Source organism: Convolutriloba macropyga, chromosome 4 (genome assembly GCF_964194025.1).
Source record: "Convolutriloba macropyga chromosome 4, txConMacr16.3, whole genome shotgun sequence".
Taxonomy (NCBI): Eukaryota; Metazoa; Xenacoelomorpha; order Acoela; family Convolutidae; genus Convolutriloba; species Convolutriloba macropyga.
Window position 1 is genome coordinate 69,073,974 of NC_134471.1, and position 26,090 is coordinate 69,100,063.

The 26,090-nt window shown below is 32.3% G+C and overlaps 1 protein-coding gene across 6 annotated transcripts in view; it reads right to left on the bottom strand.

The window, feature by feature from the left end:
* The window catches only part of LOC142337855 (gamma-aminobutyric acid receptor subunit gamma-3-like), a 39,158-nt gene extending 17,053 nt beyond the window's left edge, over nt 1-22,105 (bottom strand). Inside the window, exon 1 of one of the 6 annotated variants that reach the window (XM_075387442.1) lies at nt 21,298-22,105. The gene's annotated coding sequence lies outside the window, so the exon portion shown is untranslated. Of the gene's footprint in view, nt 1-5,958; nt 7,166-9,234; nt 9,517-13,306; nt 13,837-16,118; nt 16,269-21,297 lie in introns of those variants that run through there. The other 5 variants (XM_075387440.1, XM_075387444.1, XM_075387443.1 and 2 more) reach the window with 5 other exon arrangements.
* Nucleotides 22,106-26,090: the final 3,985 nt, after the last annotated feature.

Genomic DNA, 26,090 nt, shown 5'->3' on the forward strand with positions numbered 1-26,090 from the left:
TGACAACTATAAGACATTGAAAATGATTAAAACTTCCAAAATGACCAAAAAGTTGTGAATAGTTTGCTTGATTTCCGTTTCTTTTTTTGATTTACGTGTTCTCTGTAACAATTCTTAGTGCAGAAGACAACAAAAAAACGCAATTATTGAAACGCAACGATAACGAAACTATTTTGAAATCTCGTTTCTCATGAAATTCTTTAAAGAGGTCAGTAAAAACAATTCCATTAGCAAATCGTTTGTTGGGGCTACAAAAACTTTTTGAGCCCTGTCTATAGTGACACTATGTTATTTGTCGACGACAATGAGAGCAAAAATCTAAAAGTAAAATCTTTATTCTTAAAAAATAGAAATTCATAGGAAGTAATTAAACTTGTTTGTTATAAACTGAAACCAGTAAACAGATTCAATTAAACCTGCTTAGATGCAATTAGGGCTCTTGATTGTCAAGAATATGTCGTACGACAACGAAGAATACCCACAAGTATAGGCAAAAACAAAAAAAAATCCATTAAAATTTGTGAGATGACGGCTGCGCAGCCGTCAAAATCATAAGCTATTCACGGAAATCTTTAAAAATCTTTTTTTGCGCTTTCGTTTGACGCTGAGGAACAAATTTCATTTCCTGCATCAATTTTACAGGAAATGATGCAAAAATCGCTCCAATTTTTGTGAAAGTTCACTGTAAGAAAGCAAAGAAAACAAAATGAAACATGCAAATAGAGTATTTTTTAACTTCATTCGGAATAAGTTTTGACCTGTATATATTTAGAGGTTAAACTACGCGTGGACAGAAACAGAAAATTGCAAACTGCCCTGAAATTTTTGTAAAAGAATTTTATTTAAGGTCATAAGAAGCATTAGATAATAACTCAAAGCATTGTATAGATTCACCTAGAGCTTCCTGGTTCCTGTTGAATCATTAGTTAATGAGATGAATTCTTGAGGCTTCAAACAAAAAGAGATATGAAGGCAAAACAAAAGAAAGTTATTAAAATTTACAAAAACACATTGTCACAGCCATAAAAATTATGAGTAATATTACGTTATATAACTTCATGTGGCCTCATATTGTTCTAAATAGGATCTATCATTAATTAGGGGTTGATTTTAAATCATTCTTTGCAGTAATCAACAAAAAATAACGAAATTGCGAAACTGTTTTGAAGAAGACCACTCACCCATTATAATCCGAATAATTGTAAGAATCCAAGATGAGTCCAAACATAGCCCTAATTTTGCTGCGCGTTCATAAAAAAACAGTTAAATATTCCATATACGAACAATTTAGATGAATAAGCAAATGAAATATTTTAATAAACCAAGTCATAAATGATGCAATTTTTATAATTATTGAGTTAATTTTTCGAAAAACCGGAAAATTTTTTTTCAAGAAGACTTCTATAGGAAAAGAAAGTACGACTTGGCTTCTGTGGAATTTTCAAAGATTGTGACAGCAGATGTTAGGTCTCTACTTCCGGCATATTTGAGCTAAGTGGGATTTAATAAAGCGCGTTTGGTGCCATTTTTGATTTTAAAAGTCCGAAATTCAAATAGTTTAGCAAAAAAGTTTAACAAAAAGACTCCAATTAAACCTATCCACAAAACTCATCTATCCTTAAAAGTAAACCAATAGCATTGTTCTTAAAGTTTTTGAAATTATGTTTCAAAATTGGCAAAAATTTATGACTGACAGCAAAATTTAGTTTCATTGAATTTTTGAAAATGGCCGAAAAAAACTGAAACAAAAATTAGAGACAGATTTGAGCGAAACAGAAGTTTCAAAATCTTGAAGTTGTTATATTACAAATATTTAAAAACCTCCATTAAATTTGATTGGTCGGTATTAACTGATCTCAAACTCTGTTTTCATTTGTGCGGAAAACCTGCAGGTAGTAAAAATAGTTCGATTCACTGCAATTACTTCTGCTAATAAATTTTTTTCGAATTTCTTTTCGATTTTTCAATTGACTAAATGACATGATCTGTTTTATTTGCAACTGTTTGATGAGATTTTTAAGAAGTGTGCGTCAATTCTTTCAAGTCTTTATCAAAAAGCCTGAAAAATCGCAGTTATTAAAAACCGTCTTTCCTAGGGTTTTTGTTGAGTATTTTATGAGCTCCTGCACTATATAAGCTTTGAAACCTCGGGATCATTGTTCGTATTTAGTTATGTCATACCAAAATTTGTTTTTTCATGGCATCTTACTAGTAGTCACCCTATAGAAAAATGCGTAGTAACCCGCCAATTATTTTAAAGCATATACTCAATACTCAGTCAAAATTCCACTTCTAAGTCAACAAACAAAATCGATAGAAAATATTATCAGTCAAAGCAATCCTTAAGGATTCAATTTTCCCTTTGACAGCTTTTATAGACAAGACCATTAATCATAGTTTAATATTTACGGTCGGTTTATCAAGTTGAGTTCTTATTTCGACATATCAGACAAAACACGTCGCTAACGGTAACAAAACTTCCAACTATGATTGTTGTGTTGATACAACTTATTTTTGTGAATGTTATAGCTAATTTAAATCATATTTAATTGATAGAAAGTCGTCAAAGCAAATACAACAAACCTATTTTTGCCCCTCCTGAGTTCAAAAGAGTTTAATTTCGAATATTGATCGCTAAAAGCATAAACTAAATCGCAATGATTGTACGTTAAGTACAATTTCTTATGGGTTACCCTGTTACAGGCCGTACGCTAATGATAAAAAATAGGGTTAGAGTCAGTAAAAGTAGGTTTCACCCCACCCCTCCCCCATCTCCCCTAAAAATGTCAACTTTACATATTACATAATTATCTCTAGATATCAACTACAAAAAATACTGAATTAATTTATTGTGGAGTCAAATTATTTCATTAAAAAGACTTAACATGTATGTTTCATGCTCTGCTGATATTCCTAATTTTTGCTCTTCCATCTGATGCAGAAAATGATAAGAAATTACAAAACATAAATGAAACGAACAGTAGGTCAGTAGAAAAAGAATTGTTTTCACATTTTACACTTCGTTTCCAGCAGCCAAAATTTAGAAATTCAATGGAAATTGTACAAATTTTGAAGCGCAGCATGAAACTTCAATAGCAATTGATTCAAATAGGGCCACTTGAAAAAATTATTCGAGAGCTATTTTACAGTTTTTTAATTTGCATCTGATAAAAGGAAGTGCTTTTGAAAAAAGAAACGAAAAAAAAAAACGTATAAGTGATTTACATTAGGAAACAGTTTACAACACTTTTTCTTCAAAACAATTTCAACCAATAGCCAACTGCTTCTGAAGCCCAATTGTGGTGTGAAATTGATCATTAATGAATAGTTTTCGTATAATAACAACATAAAACGCAAAATCGTTTTTTAAATTTTGATAAAATGCTTCGAAAGCAAATAATATAACTAGAAGTAAAAAACATTGAAGTTAGAAAACTGCAATAACTTTACAAAAAACTGAAAATATACAATACCATGATAACTTGTGTAATACAACGGCCGAACATAATGCGCAAGCCAAATACAACTAGGGCAAAGACGCAAGCAACAAAACTTTTAAAAGAATTTGATGAAAATAGCTTTTGTGCGTTGTTCTAAGAGCCTACAATCAAATAAGATTTAATAATCAAAAACAATGCTTTTGTTTTCCAAATTATGTTAAGCGAAAAATACACTCACAATCAGCAATTTGACGCAACTGTGGAAGAACTGCAGCTTGTTATTTGATGTGAAGAAACTAGACAGAACTAATTACTCTCATACAAGTTACACTCAGAAAAGATGAACTCCTAAAATGCTTGAAATTCCAAGATTAAAAAATGCCTTGTATCTAAGGTGTTGGGGCCGAAAACTTCAGCAAAAGCTCCAATCATGGTTATAAACTTTTTGTACAAAACTACAATCAGCCGAACTTAAAAGATGAAACGAATATTAGCAAATTTTTGATATGATTTTCAAGAGTGCATTCATTTTGCTTATATATAAATACAAAAATACGTTGTTTGAGTTCTAGAAGCAAAAGCATAAAAAGCAACTATGAATATCAATTAAGTTCAATTTAAACTTTGTTGTTCCAAGAAAAGAGGCACAATGAAATCAAAACGAGATAAGGTTAACCTTTTGAAAATTGCATCGGGGATAAGGTGGTTTCAGAAAAAAAAATTCTTAGAATGTTTCCTTAAGGTTTACATGCTTTTTTACAGTAAGTATTTAGCTAGCATACATACAGAGCAACGAATCCCAAGTCACGAAGACCGGAGCATTGGTGCAAACAGCATTTAGGGTCCAGCTCCTGAGTCTCAGTTTTCCTTAAACCAATCTTTCAGGACATGAAGGAGCATGTGGTTCATAAAAAAGCTTGTACTGCAGTCCCTCTTTGTCAATTTGCCTGTGCTATGGCAGTCGCAATATCACTCTGTTGTGTTATTTTAAAAACTGTAGCATCTAATTATATTTGGAGCTTGTACAGTGTTTCTTTATGAAAAATCTTTGTCTAAGAAACGATTTTTGCGCAGGGAAAACAAAGTTTTCGTTTCCTCTAATCATTAACTATTGGCCTTACAGTGTTTCAATCAATCCAAACTCCTTCATATCTCAACCGTTTTAACTCTGCATTCTTTAACTACTAGAAAAGAGGTTCAGAGAGATTCGAGTTCTCAAGAACTTAACTTTGAATTCCAGCTAAGTGACTACTAAATACTCCAACTTCATCTATAAGTATCAGTTTCACTTATGTAACTTTTTTGACTGTTGGTCAGCATTACCATCTTTTGCTTATGGGAGTTATTTTTAATAATAGCAGTCGGCAGGATATGACAACAAGAGCTATCTTTTAGTACGGCTCCACCAGCAACCAATTTTGTCCCAGTTTTTCAAAACCACTATCCGATGCCCTACCTCAACTCCTTCATCTAAGGCACTTGCCTGCTAGGATGAGTATCGGGCTGACCCAAATATTTCAGAACAGAATTTGTTTTGAGTCTGATATGGCTTTTTCACAGCACACTCCTCAGACTATCCGCTTAGCTACCTTCCGCCAACTGAGCTAATAGTAGTTACCCAGGGGCACATTAAAGCAGGAGAAAAACACCAAACAAATGCATGCTTATAAATTAAGTACTGAAGAACCTGTTAGAGAACTCGCAGTGAATAATGAGAAACAATTAGTCTTCTCTTAAACAACCGATTCGCAATAGACTTCACGTAAACACAAAAAGTGGCAATATGATTAACCGCAAATTTTCCTGAAGTTGTTTGAAAACAAAAATGGATCACACCAGCTTTTATATCCTTTTTTATTTTTCTATTTAATTTACAGCATCGTTTTTACCGCACTATTTTTTAGATGAATATTTTGACAATTTACTTCATTTTAATTGGGACAATCAATGAAACTGGCGTTGTATAATATTGTCTCCATATATGACTTTAGAACTTCAATACAGGTCTCATATTAGGTCTCGTAAACGAGCATTTTTAAAAAGAAATCTTAATTTGAACGCTAATTTTTCCGGAGAACTGTAAAAATTTTTCACCTCAGTTTCTTCATGGATCAAATCAATGAAGGAGACAATTGTTTCCATAGTTAAAGCATGCATTTGTTCTAAACCACAATAGCATTGACAGTAATCAAAATTCACCTTAAATAAGATATAGGATTTTTCCAATTTGAAATTATTCAAAAATTCCAAATGAAAAGCTAATGAAAAATAAATTGCGGGTCGCACAATTTGTTCATATCAAGGTGCAAACTAGAGGCCATACATAAGAGTTATCTAAAACACAACGTGTTGCTGCTTACCTGGTCCGTATATAATCAAGGCAAACTTTTGTCACCCTGTTTGGAAATGGAAGCAAAATGTTTTTGCAAAACTGACATTTAACACGTGTTTGGTGTTAAAAAGTGCAATTAACCTCTCACAGTTTAATATTAGTTTTGTAACTAAAGTCTCGGCTAACCTTGAAAACAGTAGACTGGGGCGGTGAAATACAGCATTAACAGACTTTAAACTAAATATTATCGATAAAGATCTTTCTAGCGGATAGTGTTGTTAGGCTACATGTCGGTAATAATTAATGAAACATTTTTCGACAAACCTGAGAAACAGGAGACGAAAGTGGCGAAATAAACATTAACACATTTTAAACTAAATAAATTTTAATCAAAGAATCTTTTGAATAGCGTCTCCATGTAGAAAGAGCTATTATCATGGTATTGAATTATGTTACCGTATTGAGGCCTCATATGGGTAAAGATTAGTAAAACATTTTTCGGGTTGGTTCAAAACAAGAATATACCGGTGGCGGATTTTACAAGTTGAGAGTCATTCATATGATTTCTGGCACATGATATTATATTAAGATATAATTTGTCAATTTCGTAATGAAATTTACAATTTTCTCGAAAACTAGTAAAACAGGCGCCTTATAGTCTGGTTTGAACAGTTTCGCTTTGTTTCAAGTTTGCTTACAATAAATGCCTGATGACTACAATTTATAAAGAACAGTAGTTGAGAGAGAAATAATAAAAAGCCGAAACAATGCACTTCTTAAGTATCCCACATGGGTCGGCAAAAGAGTTTCAAGGCAAATAATTTTAGGATGATAGTATCAAAATTGATGGATATAAGGAAGCTCGATAACTTTTGCAAATAATGCTCAGATGTCTCTCATGCGAAATATGACCTAAAGAAGGCAAATTTTGAATTCAAACAGATTAAAGATTACTTCAATTTGGATTTTTAGCGTAGAATGTGATAATTTCTCAAATGCGACATGATGGATACCGAAAAAATAATTTCCCCTTTTCATAACACATGGTTAAAGAACGACTTTTGTCGCACGAATTGTTCTGGAAGTACTGGGAGGTTTTATTCTATTACTGCGGTCTGCTTCACTCGGGAGGGGGGTTATAAAGCGCTGATAAGTCTATACAGAAGCTTCAAAATGCGTTATGAGAGTTTAATACAGACACCTTATAAAATTTCAATAGAAAAAAGGAAACCAATTTCGGCACTGTATATGTCCAAACACGTCTAGAATTTCTGAACTATATTTTCAACTACCTCTTCTTTCCAGACCAACTCTGAAAGCTTAATTGCAAATAAATCGCTCACAAAATTAGACAAAAAATCAAAATACACGCACAGCAAGCCATCGTTTAGTTCTCTCTATGATAATTATTTCGTTTCGTTTTCAGAAAAAAGATCAGTTGAGGTGAAAATATTGGCCGTTTTTTATGTTTTTTTTTGTGTGTGTTCCAACGATGTCTTTGGATAATAAACCAATCGAGTAACACCTATGATGAGAACTTCAATGAAAGTTCTCTTCGGATAAAGCTGATAATTGAAATTTTGGTAAATGCAATGGATGCAAGTCCTTTTTCTCTTAATTTTTGACAATTAACGGAAGTTTTTGTTTCATTTACAAAACCAAGTGTTCGGTTGAGGTATGCCGTCAGATTTTGAGACTGTACAGTTGGCATAAGACATGTGAAAATATCTGTTACGAAGACATACAGAACTGTGGTGAAAAAAACTTTCATCAATCAAGTGGAACAATCTTTCATTCAAAAGGAAAAATTCTTTATAAAGGAAAAATTTTCATAATTACAATTTCTTTTTCGTTGCTTTCAGGACTCTTGCTTCAAAATAGTTTTGTCACAAAAAATTATTGATTTTACTATATAGCGGAAAATATAAGTTTTCGAAGACAACAAAGAAACACGAAACCAAGTTTTTCGGATTTTGTCTGCAAGTTTTTGCGAATAAATTATGCAATAGGGTCACAATATTTCCCAGCTTAAGTTTTCCATTTTTGGAAAAGTGGATTTTTGTTGCAACTTAGTGACTCACATCGGAAGCAAACATAACTAGCTGATTGCCAAAAAATGGCTTCTGTAATTTTCAAGTTCAAAATCAGAATAAAAAATACGATATGAAACAATAAGACTGAGATAATATTCGCTGCTTAGCAGTTTATCCCAATTCTCAATACAAAAAAAAACACACATCTTCACCAAAGCAACAGGAAAAAAAGAACATAAACAACAAATGTCTGAAGATTTGCTCACAAACAAGCGGCGACTTAGTGGTTGATCAAAATTTTTTTTTTTACATCCAATATTGCAGCGGTAGCTGATACGAATTTAAAAATGGGATAAAATTTGGCACACTTTCAATTTAACTTGGTTATAAAGTGCTGCCAATTAATTTAACAGCCCTAGGTCCTGAATGGGGCGTAGCATATAAGGCGAAATCTGCAATTAGCCAAAAAATTGGAATTGAAGTTTTGTGGACATTAGGCGAATACCTGTTAAAATACATCATAATCTACTTGACGCAATGAAGTATTCAGCTGTCCCTAATAATCGTGTTTATAATGAGCACATTCAAAATGTACTATTTCTCACCAAATTTATACATAATTTATACAGCCCTCGGTAAAATTTGTGCACAACATTTTGCCGAAAATGCAGCGAAAGAGTAGAGAACAATTCAAAAAATTTTTCACGGCTTTGTTGTAAACAGCTTATAGCTATAGAAAAATTTGAAAATAATTTTGCTATAATTGCTGGATAGACATAGAGTGAAAAGTTGCAAAACTCAATTTAAAAAGTGAGACCGTTTTTGTAAGCTATGATCGTGTAGAAACATTTGCTATGGACACTTGAGTACTTTATAGAGCCAAGTGGATTTTGAAGTAACGCATTAAATGTATTATGAATACAAAAATGGATACAAAAAGTGTGTTCGCCCAATCGAATTTTGACCCCTAGTATTCCTCTCCTCCCTCCCCCCCCCCCCTCCTGAATTAGCATTTAACACACAGATATTCAAGACGATGAATCAAGACTTCCAGCATGAAAAAATCACTTGAAGAGTGGTCAGGCGAAAAACGTTCAGACCAAAAAATCTCATACGAGCAGTGGAGTAATTAAATATTTCTTCAAATGGCGTTTGTGAAAACTAGCAAGCAAGGGTCATAATATTAAATAATGTCCCTAATAACCGCGGATCAAACGAAAAAGAGAAAACGAATCAACTCATCAGCTGATCAATTTAGTAGATTGAAGTTTTAAATCGCTGAAATAAGAGCCAAAAATTGCTAAAATTTTGTGAATCGGGGCTCAAAACAATAATGAGGTCCATGAAAAATCTGAATCTAAAATAAAAGGAAACAATGCTCGAAAATTTACTAAAATGGCATTCTGGAAGAGAGTTGGTTTGTACCCACCCCGTTCCTCTGTATCTGTCTTCAAGGTAATTTGTATTTTTCAGGAACATAAAATATAGCACGAAATGAATCATTAATCAGTCTGGCCTTTGAAAAGAAGAAGTTATAAAAGATTTATGGCTATTTGTTGCAAAGAGCATTGTAATTAGGAAAAATTATTTCAAAGAAATTTTCCTTCAAAGAAAAAGGTCGGTAAAAGAGTTGTTAATTATTAACACATAAATTACAAAAACAGTCGCGCCTTCTTCCCTCTCCAACAACAAGCAAGATTTAAAAACAACACACGAAAGGGTAAATGTGTATTTTATAACATAAGGTTAAGAAAATTATTGGTTTCAAAAAGTTAGGATTTTTGTAAACCAAATTTACTGTAAAGTACCAAATGCTCAATAGTTTTCATGACACTTTCACGTGGTAGGAAAAAAAGGTACACACATTTCAATATTCATACGTGATAAAGTCTAATTCGTTTCCGGTCTGACAAGAAAAAGCCCGTCACTTTGCATTAATCTCAATTTTTATAATACTGTATTAAATTTCCTGCATAAGAAAGTGACCGGAACTTTTCAAAATTCACAGCTTTGTTAATTGTTCACATTGATTTGATCGTGAACAATAACTTGAACATCAAACCAAGTGGAAATATAAGCCGGCAGGTGAGGCTTTCCCAATTAACTGAAGGAGGTAATTTTTGTACCCCCAAAGAAGCACAACAATTTTATGTGTCCATGGATAAATTTATTTTGCAAAATTTTAAGAGGCTTGGAATGAAGTACTGCTTCCAGGTTAAGCTGCCAGGCCCAAAATGAACTCTGACGGAATTTAATCTACCCAAAATTATTTGTGCCCTTAGTGTTCGTTGCTAAAGGCAGGATATAATCATTAAAACAACGACCAATTTTGTTGAAATCTTTCAAACTATTTAGTTCAAGTTTTTAAAAACTTTCACCAGAAAAACTAACCAGTGCCCAGAACTCATTCGCTTACGGATAGGTCATCAATGAGTTAAATTGGTTATGTAGCTACAATAAAAATAAAAAGTTTCCACCAATTTAGGGAACGACGAATAATAAGCGGAATCAGCAATCCCTATTTGGTAAGATACTGGACAAAAAACTAATGTCAACGATTTTCAATTAGTTTTTGTCCTGTATCTTACCACAAAGTCATTAAATTTTGTCAACAGATAATTTATTCAGGCCATTACATATTAAAAGACCAATTTTCATGAGGTGAACCGAGTTAAAGGTAGTTGAAATCTTTGTAAGATCTTGCAAATATTTGGCGGTAAATCATGCCAGACGGTGCATTGTCACGCAAAAACATCCGAGATCCTCACAAAAACTTACAAAGAATGATCTGACGTAACCTGACGACCCAAATTCTCTGACCTATTTAAAGGTTTAAAAAATAAAAGCTGTTCCTATGATAATAAAATTAGCCTCTCCAAAATAATTTTTCTTTTTAACCTTTTCGTGCTATAACTATTCTTCTTATCCTCTACAAAATTTATCAAAAAATAATTAACCAAAAAAATTCTGAGGTTTGCACCACCAAAATTGTGTTTGTGGCGCCTTTTAAATGGTTAAAGTTATTCAATATAAAATTGAACTACAGCTGATTACAAATTTGAGCTCTCAAAATTTGTGTCTCTCTCTAAAAATTATTTAATCTTTCGATCAATTGGATTACTAAAAAACAGCGGAACTGTTACGCCGTATATCGTAAGATATTGGCGGCAAAAAAAAATTTAGGTTAATGGTGTCGTCAGAGCATTGCCTATTAAATAGCCGCTTAACTTGAGATGAAAACAGTTGGAATTGTGAAACCAAAAAAAAAACGAATGAATAAAAGAATAAAAATCGGAAGAGTACAAAACTTTTGAAAAGGCGCTGAACTATGCGAGGCGTGGGATGGTCAAAACATTACTATCTTAAGAGGTCTTCCATTACAATGGTCCCCTTCCAGGGCTGACCACCCAGATTTTTTAGTATCTAACCTGCATATATCAATATTTAATTGCAAAGCCAGTGGTAAAAAACACACTTTCATAGAAAAATTATGCCGGAAAAAAACGAAACAACTATTCAAGAGTACAGTATAATTCTATTGTAAACTCAGAACTGTGAAAACTTCAAAAATTTGAACCTACATAATTATGTCCGAAAATCAAGCCAAATTTGCCTGTTTACTAAAGTTAAAAGAAATTCAAACATCTCAGTAAATGCGATATCGGATACGGGGCGCGTTCAGGTTGTGCTCGGGGCAAGCGAGAGTTTCGTTTCGGGTGCATACAGGGTGAGTGCTTAGTAGGTGTGGGTGTATTTTGTGTGAGTGCGATATTTGTTCAATAATCAGAGCAGGTCAATTCTCAACCTTCCTGGTCTCGTAGCAGGTGTAACTAGTAGTGTGATGTAGTATAGTGTTAATAAGGGTGTGGTGTGATATAGCATGGTGTGATTGAGCTTGTGGTGTGACATTTCTGGTTTGAAAATGACTGTCAAGTGATGTCAAAACAGTCACAAACAGAATAAAAACGGAAGGTTACAAAGTCAGATAATAATTGTAAAACAATGTTTTTAGATTGATTATTGTAGGAAAACAGCAATGGACAAACTGAAATCGGTCTGAAATCACTGAAAAGAATGATCAGTTTATGTTTGAACATGAACAGAGAATGTACAATTAAAAAAAGGGCTATTTACAGTTCTGAATTTAAAAATCTCAGGACTGTAATGCTATGGGTTGGAATGTAGGATGATGAAATGGTCCAATCCTGCTAAGTGACCTTTTTTGGAAAATAATTAGATTTACGGCAAAGTTATTACAAAGTCAATTGTTTATACGTTAAGATCTTGCAAAATATTAGCCGTAAATCATGCGTAAAGATATATCGTCTGGGAAGATGATAAGAGATCTACATAATAAACATAGATAAACATTCAAATTTGACCGGCTAGATGAATTCTACCTTAAATGTTGAAAATCGCTGCCTGGTTGAAGAAAAACAGTCGGTTAGTATCAATGTATAAAATGGAAACAATAAACAAGTTATTTTTCTCCTAAACAAAAAAACTAATTATTTCAATGCATAGAAACTCTCGGTGGAGAAAAATTCTATATTTCTATTATCTTTTTCTTAAATAAAAAAACTTTTCCTCTTGCTCAGAAACCTTGTTTGCGAGATAATTAGATGTACGGCAAAATCATTGGAAATCAACAGTCTATATGACAAGATCTTGCAAAATATTAGACGCAAATCATGCATGATGATGTATCGTCTTGGAAGACCATGGGAGATCTTTACAATAAACTGCGGGATAAACATTCAAATTTGACCGGCTAGACAAACTGAAACTTTTTCAGTAATTGAAATTTCTATGTTTAATGACGAAAATTGCTGCCTCTTTGAAATTAAAACTTTTAGTTAGTATTAATATATATGTATATAAATATATATATATATATATATATATATATATATATATATATATATATATATAGATAAAATGCGAAACAAAACAACTAAGTTATTTTCGTCCTATGCAAGAAAAGCTAATTGTTCCAATGCATAGATACTGTCTGATGAAATATAATCTATATTTTTTCAACCATTTTTAGAAATCAGAAAAGTTGCCAACATTTTCTTCTATAAAACTCGTTGACCCAACTAAGTTAATAATTTATAAATTTACCTGCCTCTTTGAAAAAACTTAGAATAAACTTGGAAAGCAGAAAAAGTAATTACCCAACAGTGTCAGGAATTGTGACTGAAAATTATTGCCCTAATCGGTACAAAGAGCAAAAGCCTGAGCTTCTAATTCTAAAATAGTTCAAACAACAGGAAAACGAATTATGTGAAATGAATAATCGTAAAGTTTCATAAAAAAGATCAATACTCTTAAAATGGGCGCCGAAATGTGCAAATAGAATTAAAGAGACGGCAAAAACAAAATTACATTTTAGACAAAAATGTTGAGCAAACAGCAGAGCCGTCTAATAAAGCATTTCTGAACATATCGATAATTATCTTTTAAGAACTGTTGAGTCCCATTGTTAACGATTGACTTACCGCTTAATGAGGCGAACTTTCAAATCATGTATTTTTCTAGGGTTTCCGCTACCGTTAATGAGAATTTTGGGTAATAATTACACGTAGCCAAGGAGAGGTTGAGCTTGAATTGGAATACAGAATTCGCAGTAGGTCCATTAATCAAACCGGCAACCAGATCAAGTCATTTTTGAACACTGGCATAAATTATAGAATCCCGTCTCAGCCAGTTTCTGGTTCAGTTTTGTTTTCGATTAAAAACAACCGGAAGTGAATGCTGAGCCATTAAGTCTATATCGGAAAGCAGTTACGTCTCATAAAAGGTTGAATTTTTGTACAAAACTTGAAGAAGGACCCGGCAAAGAAAAGAGGTTTAAAAATTTCAAATCATTGACGCTTTTTTATTCTACAAAATTACATCAAAAAGAAATGAGAACCGACCGTTTTAGAGTAAAAAATCTTCAGTTTATTGGAAAAAATTCGTCTAAATGCCTGATCTGCATCATTACTGAATATTTGCGAAAGAAATTCAAAATTCAGACGTTGATCATGTCAATTCAAACAAAAGCATGAAAACAGCAAACTTCGTGATGAAAGATATTGATAACTTCAATTTAATTTCCAAATTGTTTCAAGATGATATTTGTTCTGGGACAAGTTTGCAAGCTTTTTAGCTCAAAAATGGGGAAGGAGAACAAAAAACCGAAATAGTTACAAGTATCCCAAAATTCACACAAAAATTTGTGTGTCGTGAGTGTATTTCTATGTGTGTCTGTGTGTGTGCGTTTGTGTGCGTGTAATTGTGTTTATGTGTGTGTGTGTGTGTTTGTGTGTGTGAGTGTTCGTGCATTAGTATGTGTGGGTGTATTATGTGTTTGTATCTCTGTATGTTTGTGCTTGTGTGTGTGTGTCTTTGTGCCTGTTTTGCGTGTGTATATGTCTGCGTGTTTGTGTCTGTGTTTGTTGTGGGTGTATTTCAGTGTGTGTCTGTGTGTGTGCATTTGTGCGCGTTCGTGTGTTTGTGTGTGTGCGTCACGTGCGTGGATGAGCTTGTTTGATGAGTGTAAGTGTGTCTTTGTGTGTTTGTGTGTGTATGTGTGTGCGCGCTTTGTTGCGTGTTTGTGACATGCATGCGTGTGTGTGTTTGTGTATGTGTCTCTGTTTCTGTTTGTTTGCGTGTGCGTTTGTGTGTCTCTCTGGGTGGGTTTATGTGCGTGACAAGCGTGTATGTTTGTCTGTGTGTGATGTGTGTATATGTGTGTGCATATAGTTTGTGTGTCGGACGTTTGTGTGTGTGTGTGAGAGAGTAGGTGTGAATGTGCTTGTAAGTGTGTATATGTGATTTTTGCGTCTGTTACGTTTGTTTGTAGTTGTTTTATTGTAATTCAAAAAAATGGTAGTATTGTGAAAAACGGGTCGTCTTAAAACACGAATATCTCGTTATTCTTGCAAAACTACGGCGACATTTTTGTTTTCTCTCGCAAATGTCCCCCGATTTTGTTCCAAGGTCTTGCAAAACAAGCGTTACTTTATGCATAAACTGTTATTTAATTTTCTGTTTAACGTATTCATCGATGCCAATATTATGACATCGAATTTTAAATTACTAAATTGAACCAAAAACTCATTTTATTCTGGAGTAATTAGCTTGCAAAGACATTATTGATTTCGTTAACGAGTCGTTAAATTTGATTTTTAAAAGTGCATTGTGCGATTTATATTAAAACATTCCCAGTTCTTTGTGTTTTGTGTGTATGTCTGCGTGTTTGAGTTTGGGTGTGTTTGGAGTGTAAATCTGCGTGTGTCTATGTCTGTGTGCATTTGTGTGAATGAGTGCGTGTGTAAGTTTGTATGTGTGTGTGCGTGTGTGTGTGTCTGTGTGGGTGTGATTGCTATATATGTGCTTGTGACGTGCGCTTGTGTGTGTGTGTGCTTGACGCGTGTGTGTGAGCGCGTTTGATTGGTGTATGTGTGTCTTTGTGTAATTGTGGGTGAGTGCTTTTTTATGTGTATTTGACATGCGTGTGCGTGTATGTGTCTCTGTTTGCGTTTGTGCGTGTGCATTTGTGTATGTGAGTGTGTGTGCGTGATTTGCGTGTGTGTAAGTCTGTGTTTGATGTGTGTACATGTGTGTGTGTCTGTGTGTGTTTGTGTGTGTGTGTGTGCGTTTGTGTGTCTGACGTTTGTGTGTGTGAGATGGATTGTAGGTGTGAGTGTGATTGAAAGTGTGTGTAAGTGATTTTTGTGTCTGCTCTGTTTTTTTGTAGTTGTGTCATTGTGTTTCAAAAGAACGATGGTGTTGTGAAGACCGGGGCGTCTTAAAACACGAATACCTCGTTCGTCTTGCAAAACTACGGCAAAATTTTTGTTTTCTCTCGCAAGATGTCCCCCCGCCTTTGTTGCAATGTCTTGCAACAATACTGCAAAACAAGGGTTATTTTATGCGTAAACTGTTACCTAATTTTCTGTGTAACGTACTCATCGATGCGAATACTATAACATTGAATTTGAAAAATTTACTTTGAACCAAAAACGCCCATTTTTTCTGGAGTGATTAGCTTGCAAGAACATCACTGATTTTGTAAACGAGTCGTTATATTGGATTTCTAAAACTGCATGTGTGCAATTTAAGTTAAAAGATTCCCAAATCTTTGATATTCGTCGAGTGTTTACTTCTGTCTTAAACTTGATCTGCCCAAAATAGTTGATGGATGCGGGTGTTCAGACTTGGAAAAGCACTGCAAGAAAAAAACTAAGATCTTTCTCAATAGCCTGGAGAAATCGACCAGGGTAATTTTGACCGATCAGAAAGTGAACAAAACCAGATACTAACCTCTTAAATACTTCCGTAACACAACAAACAATCGTCATCACAATATTTGCTCAGAAGTTGTTCATTTACAGTTCACTATTGAGTTTGAACATTTTCACAGTTACTTCAGATCAGAAAAAAGTAATTTCACAGTTTGCGGGTGTCACAGATGTCAAGTTTATAAGCAGTTTACAAAACTTTGAGAAGACCGACCACTTGCCGCAAATAAGATACTGATAAAGTGGTACTATAATTCTATCCAAAAAATGGAAAGCAGCGCGCAAATTTAAAAAAAGCAAAATGCATAACTGGGGGAAATATACTTTATCGTCCTAAACAAAAGCTTATTTTATTTTAGAAAAAACATAACAATGGATCAATTTATGATTGGTACTTTTTGATAACTCTTGCTAGCGTTTATTGGTCAGAGATTTTTGGAGTTTTAAATCGAACAAAGAAACAGAATTCGAACTATAAATGAAAAATTTAACTCAAAAACTAAACTGATTTTTAATTTATAGTACCTTTGTTTCAAATTTTCCCAGATATAAAGACGTAATTAATAATTGAATCACTTATCTTAAAGGCTGCTCCGTTTTTTTGCTGAAAGAATTAAAAATATGATATGAAACAATTTTCTCCAAGATCATTACTTTTCTGGGCGATTTTTTGAAAGACAGGGTTGCCACCTCTTAACGATCCTAACTTATGATGTCAAACAAATCATATCATATTCTGTTTAATCCTTGTAAGTTTATACCTGTACATATCAGAAGTTTGTATATGCATACCAGATCATATACGACCTCGTTTGATCACCGGATTTTTGTGTGACACGGGAGGAAGAAGGCTAGTATCATCTTTTAAAGTAAACATCTCTGAGCTAATTATAGGCATCATAAATCTATTCATCAAATACACTATCAAACGATGAAATAAATTCCATAGTTTATGCACTTTCGCCATGTCTAATTTTGACAAAAAAGAACAAAATATTTTGTCATTGGTAGCCATAACAACCATTTTTATACATAAGAACTGAAGTACCATTAAATTTTTGAACTTCTGTTTCAATCAAAAGCACAAAAATAATTACTCAATACTCAACTATTGCTAATTTTTTAAGCCGTCAATTTTAACAAGGCAGCTCGTTAATGTGCGTTCGCACATGATGTTCCGACCCGATCTCATCTACATTTTTGACTTAATTGTCAACCAAATGAAGAGATAACAAAAATAGATGTTTGAATTTTTAAAAAATGCTGCATTTTAAGTTAATTAAACATACTAAATTCTGCCTCGATGAAATAGCAATCATAGGTTTCATTCATGTGACATCAATAACTCATCACAATAAGTCGTATGGCAAAGAAAAATACATCAAAACCACGAAATTTTTGAGAAAACCCATAGTATCAAAGTCAAAAAATTCTACAGCTTTCAACGGAAGACATTTAATACGCTAAATTATGCCTAGATGATGTGACGACTAGGATGTTTGTCATTCAAAAATTATCAATAAGACATTACAACAAGTCATTGACTATGAAAACAACAACAAAAACAGGCAAAATCCAAAAGTTCGGTAGAAAATTGAGAGAAGAAAGTGTCGAAGCTATTTAAACCATAAGCTTTTTTCTCTGAAAACTTTTTCAACGATCCATTGAACGTCTTCACCAAGCCAATGGGAGCTATCAATATTAGGATAATGTAATACGATTTCAAAAGGAACCAAAATTACTAAAAAAAAATCCAAAAATTATAAAAAATTATTAAAACTCGTGCACCGAAGTCAAAAAAACCAATAGTAAGAAGAAAAAACCGCTAAATAGATAAATTGTTGCTGATGTAGAAAAAAAGCGGTTCTGTCATTACCGAGACTGACTTACAATCCACGAAAATAAGCTTAAGATTGATTTATGTTCAAAAAAAACAAAAAAATATTTTTAAAGTCTTAACATTCATTAAACTCAAAAGCTTTCATAGGAATTCAATGAAAACGCTCAGCTATGCCACGATGTGAAAACAAGAATTAAGATGCCCAGGTAATCAATAAGACATCACAATATGTCTTATGACTATGAAAAAAACGAAAAAAAAACAGGCAAAAACCAAAAATTCTTTAGAAAAATGGGAGAAGAAAGTGTTGAAGCCAATTAAACCATATTTTTTTCTCATAAAGTTTTATCTATGATCCTTTGGACGTCTTCACTAAAGGAAGATGTAGCCATCAATATTAGGATGACGTGATAAGATTTTAAAATGAACCAATAAAACGAAATCTCCAAAAAATTTGAAATCTTGTGGCATTGAAGACGTATAACCAATAGTTATTTGATGAAGCCGCCAATGAGATTAACTTATGTTGAAGTGGTATGAAGGAGTTCAATCCTGTTTTTACTGAGACGAACTTATTTTCTAAGTCTTAACAGCCAATTTAATTTTCAAAGTCTTAACAGCCATTAGCTGTTAATTTATTTTCAAAGTCTTAACAGCCATTAGCTGTCCACTCACAGCACTAGATAGGTTCACTTAATGCTCATTAGCAAATCTATTGCACCTTTAGTCAACAAGATTATGCCATAGGATTAAAAAACTTTAGTAAAACCTCAAAAAATAAATCAAAATTTCTTTTGAAATTACGAAATTTGAGATACGAGTCCAAAAAAAACATAAGCGATCCCTTCGAAACAAATTTTTTGTTGATTGGGCTTCATTTGATCGTAAAAGAAGTTTGTCATTAACGGAACTTTGATAATAAAAGTGTCTAGTAGTCTCTAGGTGACTTGGAAAAATAAAAAAAATTGCAAAATTTTCTAAAAAAAGAGCTCCCAAACCTAATTCGAATTTTTTTTATATATTAAACTTCCCTCTAAGACTAGAACTAGTCTTTATTATCTCCTTTCGTCTATTAAAAACCTAAAAAATTAAAATTGATTTACTTTTTGGCGTGAAATCCTGTTTTGATTTAAATTTTTTGTAGAAAAAACGTTAATTCGAAAGAAAATTACGGTAGAAGTGAACAAAATTGAACCAAATATCCAGTGTTCGCATGAAACTTTAAACCTCGATAACTCCTCGAAAAAAAAAACAAAATTCAAAAAAATCTTATATATTTCGAATTCTACGCTGGACGAGCTTTTTAATGATACCACCTACATTTCTCTACGATGAATATATCGATCGGCTAAAATTGCCTGAACAAAAAAAAACCCATTTGAGTATATAGTTCGGAACAAAAAGTGGGGTCGGAACAAAAGTTGCTAACATTTTCCTCTATAAAACTTGTTGACCGAAGTATGGTATTAATTATAAATTTACCTGCCACTTTGAAAAAAAAACTTAAACAAACTTGGAAACCAGAAAAGGTAATTTTATCGGACCCAACAGTGTCAGGAATCAATCTGTGGCTGAAAATTGCTGCCCCAATTGGTACAAAGACCAAAAGCCTGAGTTTGTATTTCTAAAATGGTTCGAACAACACGTACAACTGGTCATTTTGAGGAAACCGAATTATGTGAAGTGAATAATCGTAAAGTTTCATAAAAAAAAAACGGCCAATACTCTTAAAATGGGCGTCGAAATGTGCAGATAGAATTAAAGAGACGGCAAAAACCAATTTAAATTTTAGACAAAAATGTTGAGCAAACAGCAGAGCAGTCTTATAAAGCATTTCTTTACATATCGATAATTATCTTTTAAGAACTGTTGAGTCCCATTGTTAACGATTGACTTACCGCTTAATGAGGCGAACTTTCAAATCATGTATTTTTCTAGGGTTTCCGCTACCGTTAATGAGAGTTTTGGGTAATAATTACACGTAGCCAAGGAGAGGTTGAGCTTGAATTGGAATACAGATATCACAGTAGGTCCATTAATCAAACCGGTAACCCAGATCAAGTCATTTTGTATAATAAAAATTATCAATCAACAATAACGTCGGTGAATTAAGTTTTATTTCAGATAATCTGACGCTAGGGTGCACTTTTTCATTCGATTTAAGCCAAAAAACATCTCGAAATTTATCTTAGGGTAAAACAGATTATTGTAAATGACAAACAAAGGACTGAATCAAAACCGTTGCAACATGAGCACGATTGTCAAAAAATCTTTAAAACTTCTTTCAAAATGAATGTTTTGACAATATGTTGCAACTTGAATTGTTTGCACACCGGTTTTTAAAGTGCTTACTTCGAAAACCCCAAGAATTGTAAGGTATTGGAAACAAAATTGACTTAAATTTTAAAATTTTGTTAAAGGCTCCTTTTTTATCGAAAAAAAAAAGGCGGGAACTGATTCTCAACCAGAAAACAATGGAGAGGCAGAACTTTTGAGGGGCTCAGCGGTCTCAACTTAAGAGCTTCTCTTGATTAGAATTTTTGGTAAACATTTTTTGTGCTATCAAAAAATAAAATTTATAAAGATGTCAAGATGCTTCAATGTGGTTTTTTTGCGAAGAAATAAGTGAACAAACAAATTGAGACATAAATAGCTGAGAATAATTTTTAAAACATATTAACATTATGCTGCAACTATTCAATTTTTGGAGCCCATGAATAAAAAACGAATCATTATTATATTGTAGAAAAAGTTTAAAGCACATTTGATTTGTTCATTAAATTAAAAACTACACGAGTGCCACAGATCAAAAAATGTGTTAATTCAACTGATTTTTTTACACTTTCAACCTATGGAAAACAAGTAAATTCGTCGCAGTGGGTTTGTTGATTATAAAAGATGCGCTTCAAAGAAAAAATTCCATGAAAGTCTATGAAATAATTTTGTTGGTGTCCGTTAAAGTTAATAGCGTAAATTAATTGATTAGGACGCTAGGGTGCAGTTTTATTGCTTGCAAAAACGGATGAGGTCAATAATTGTTTTAAAATAAATTCTCAGCAGGATTTGAGTTCAACTTCAATTATGTAACTTCGCCCTTGTACCTATGCAATGTTTCCTGAGAAAATGTGTTCCGTTCTGATATCTAATTGTTTTTCTTTCAAAATCTAGGATTTTACCATTTTGGAGCAGAACTTTGGATTAACAAAATAAAAACAGAACTTTGTTAAATGGACAAAAATTCGTTTTGCTCCCTTTTTGCGCTGAACACAAGCATGAACAAAAATTTTTTCAAATCTTATCTGACTACAATGGACAAAAAATATCTTTCAAATCATGTTTTGTCATGAAAGATGATACTAACTTTCTGCATCGTCTTTGAGAGGGCGGATTTTTGTGAATATCGCTATTGCTTTTTGCTGGCTCAGGCAGAAAAATAATGATATAAAGTAAATCTCAGGATTGTGAGATGAATTTTAAAAAATGCAATCATTAAATCCTAAACAAACTTGAGATAATTGAATCTGGTCTGCTTGAGATAATTTCAATTTTTGGACCAAAGCACTATTTAATTAATTCATTAAAAGATAAATTTGGTCTGGATTCGCAAAGGCTGAAATTAAAATTATTATCTAGAGGTATTTTAATATGGGATTCTTTTTCCACAAGAATTGAGGACAATTTTCTATAAACACTAATGCAGCACGAAGTCTTTCTTTACTTATATACAAAAATAGTGCTTAATTTTAAGAAATAATCACTAAAAATCCGCACATGTAGATTGGAATTTCAGCTTTAAGTTCCGGAAACCCCCCGCTTGTTTTAGTTGAACTGAAAACAATACAGATGATAGGTTGTGTTATTGTATTAGGGAAGTACAATTGGATAAGTAAAGAAAGTAAGAATGAAAAGAATTATAACCTGAAGCCTTTACAAGATGAACAGCAGAAACTACTCAAAATGTGACCTGTAAGTGTGATATAATTAAGCGGATTTGGGGAACATCTTTTGTTTCTGTCTTTTGAGAAAATGACAAAAGAGGTTACCAATTGCTAATAGAAATGAGAGCTTGCTTTTCACCTAGAAAGTTCTCTAACTTTTTTACGATACTATATGGAAATATTTGCACAAATATTTAAACATCAATTTGATGAATTTTATTAATGTTTAGTGCTGAGTTACATTTCGAGTGAAATTGCGTTTTCGGCACTTTTAGTTTTCTTTGTTTAAAAAAAAACAAAACAATATTTGAGATCTTAAAAACGGTAAACATACTGTATACTCAGATTAATAGTTTAGTTGTCAAAGAAGGGCTGATCGAAGTAACTATCTAAATGTATATAATTAAAAATAGATGTTTTAAAAAGTGATATAAAAGCTAAGGCTAAGTTTTGCAGCAAGACCAAAGGTTTATACAACTAGAAAAAAACGCTTGTTTTGTTGTTCAACCGTTGAATCTATAATAAAAATATGGCATAAAAACAATTGAATAATTTCCATAAGACTGTTTGGTAACCCAGTAAATGGAGGGTTATAATCTCAAAAAGTGATCCCTGAAATACACAAAAGACACGAAGCGGAACCCCCAACAGACAAAAAGACGTGACGGTTTAACTAAAAAATCCGCTATTTGGGTATAATCGTTTGTGCCCTGCTGTTATTAGGTCATATAGTTCATTTTTAGGAAACAACTTCACGGATTGTAAAAGCGTTTAAAGTGTGTAGATTAATGATCGAGGTCAAATTATCTTTAATAATTATCCACTAAAGCAAACAAATATCTCAAGGGAGAATTCCCACATTTTTGTAGGGTCAGATTGAAAAAAATTATCACAAAATTGACAAAACTTTTGAAAACGACAGTGATAGCCGACGGAATGCCAAAAATAGTTTAAATAAGTTTTGTGAAGTTCTAATATAAAAAGAGACCAGTCAGACTAAAGCATAATTGCTCAAGGACAATTCTCAACTTATGAATTTCCCCAAATTACAAAATCTTCCAGCCATCTAGCTATAAGTGAGCCGATCAGGTTTTTACGGCTTCAGCTATTGCAAAAACTAAGCAGTACTAGAGCAAAACTAGCATCGACTAACTGGTTAACTTGAAAGTATCGTCTGCTACTCTGATACAACTGGACATTTTTCAATTGAATTTTTTCCTAACAAAAAACGGTACATATTAAAATTCGAAAAAGAGATATTCAAGGAATAAATAAGCACATTTTGCAATGTTAAGAAAACATTACAATGCTGAGAGTACAAAATTTCATTTCCAGACCCAAAACGATCCACCTCCACATCGGCATTAAAACACGTCCAGCAACTATGAGAGAAAAATTGAAGAAAAATTGATCAAAACCCTGGAGGTTGTGGCAGAGCAAATCAGCGCTGAATCAGCATAGAGACATTCAAATTTTTCCGGATGGCCAGTACTCTGTTTAGGTCACAATTTACGGCTAGTCTTTATTTTTGAGTAAAATTTAATGCATGAAAAATACTATGTACAAATCATCTCACGGCTACAAAATTTGCTTTATCTGCAATTCTAACTTCTGCATATGCACCTGTAATATTAAATTTGTGTAGCAATTCGCAAACACTAAGCTAAATTGGTTTTGTGATAATTACATACAACCTAGCTTAAGATTAAAGAGCGTATATACTGCTAGTAATCACAAGTTGTAAACAATAAAGTTTGACATTATGCTGCTCAGTTTTAGTAATTTTCAGAATGAAAATTGCTCATGCGGCGCATGAGTAAACTACTTATGCGGCGAACTCCATGACTTCAACACAATAAAACAGATGAAAAAGTTCACATAACTAAACTCCGAATATTCTGGAGCTAAAGCATTAAACTCAATGGATCAGAACTGAATTATTTTTTTTCCTGAAATGAGCAGGATCAGCGGTGAATTACACTGACTCTCGAGTGCGGGACGCTATCGAGAAACCTTGTAAGCGTTTGAATTTTGCCAATGTTTTCAAAATATTAGCAGTTTCATTTTTTTTACATGTGTGCAATTACACAGGTACAAAAATGACAACTGAAAATAATGTTTAATTACGAAAAAATCAGCGAAAAAATGAAAAAGTGATTGAAAATGTTCTGAATTTAAATGCAAAGCAAAAACTTTTTGAAATTTCACAAGTTTTGACAGTTTTTTTTATTTGAAACTGAAATCCATCTAATTGGACTAAAATTTTTAGCGGAATTGGTCTTTGACTAGCATATATATATATATATATATATATATATATATATATAGATATATATGCAAATATATATATATATATATATATATATATATATATGTATATATATATATATATATATATATATATGTATATGTATATATATATATATATATATATATATATATATATATACATATATATATATATATTTATATATATGTATATGTATATAAATATTAATATATGTATATATATATATATATATATATATATATATTCATATATTTTATATATATACATATTATATATATATATGTATATATATATATATATATATATATATAAATATATATATATATATATATATATATATATATATATCAGACAGAAAACTGCTAAGCTGAAATTCTCATTAATCTAATCTTTTATAGATGTAAAAAATAAAAAGTTAGGTCAAATAAGTATCAATGCATCGCGAACAAATACCTATCTTTCGTATTATAAGAAACCCAACTCGTACTGCATTAATAACTACGCTGAAAATTACTGGAGTAACTGGCCGTTGAATGAAAAGCGTCCCTCAGAAAAACTGAAAATCGAAACATTGTTTCAAAGACTTAAGATGGTTTTTAATCGAACTAATAGAGAGAGAATTATTTCCCCATTGATATTTTTATTGTATATACCTATCAATATGTATTGATTCTGAAACAATAAAAAAAAATCTGGGATGCATGATTTAACTGGAGTAACTAGCCGTTGAATGAAAAGCGTCCCTCAGAAAAACTGAAAATCGAAACATTGTTTCAAAGACTTAAGATGGTTTTTAATCGAACTAATAGAGAGAGAATTATTTCCCCATTGATATTTTTTATTGTATATACCTATCAATATGTATTGATTCTGAAACAATAAAAAAAAATCTGGGATGCATGATTTAAGAACTTGAATTTTCGGTTCTGTTTAGTTTGTCCTACAGGCCACACGTTTTATAAAGAGCCAATTCACAATGAATATAAGTTGTATTCAGACACTAAAATATATTTTAAGCACACAAAAATCATGATTGCACTCAAATTAAGATATTGAATTTAGATTTTTAAAATAATACGCCATTATCAGAAAGATTTATAAATCTGATCTTTAGCTTGTACGCTAGATCATTTCTCAGTACTTCATAGAATTATTTTCCTTAAAAAGTTTTGACAAAGCGTTCTTTTTGTCAAACGGACACTTGTTTATGCACAAACTTTAAAATTTTGTTCAATATGGTAAACAATATTGACAAAAACCAGGGTTGTTTGAAGTTGTTTTATTTTAATCTTTTATCGTGCAAGAACTCAATTACCTCCTATTGGTCTGAGAGAGAAATTACTGAAATTTATTTTGTGTTAAATATTGTGCGCATTTGAAAATTGCGCTCATTTGCTCTTTGACAACAATTATTCAGATTTTTTTGATTGAAGAAAAAAAGATCAATGTGTGTTTTTTTTGGCCACGAAGAATATTTTTTTTCAAAAACTGTTGATTTTTTTCTTAATAAAGTTCTTTTGAAATGTAAGCTAAACTTTTTCAATAAGTCTCTGTTATTGTTAATTTTTCTCCTAATTTACTTTCTATAGTTCAAAAAAATATCTTTGGCTTTCTGAATCAGTTACTTCTTTAAAGAGTACATCTAAATTCTAAATAACTGCTGACTACGTACTAAATGAAATACAGCTACTTGATATAACTTATATAGCCAAAAAAATGATCAGCTAAATTTTGATTTTTCATACTTTTGTCCATTCAAAAGTTCAAAACAGGGTAATATGAGCCAAGTGTTAACTCGATCTAAATTTTCAGACAGAGCAGTGTGTTAATATATATTAACAATTAGCCATATATATTTCAGTCGTCTCCTGAACAAGGGCTCAATATTTAATTGACTTAAACAGACTATAATTGAGTGGGCTTTCC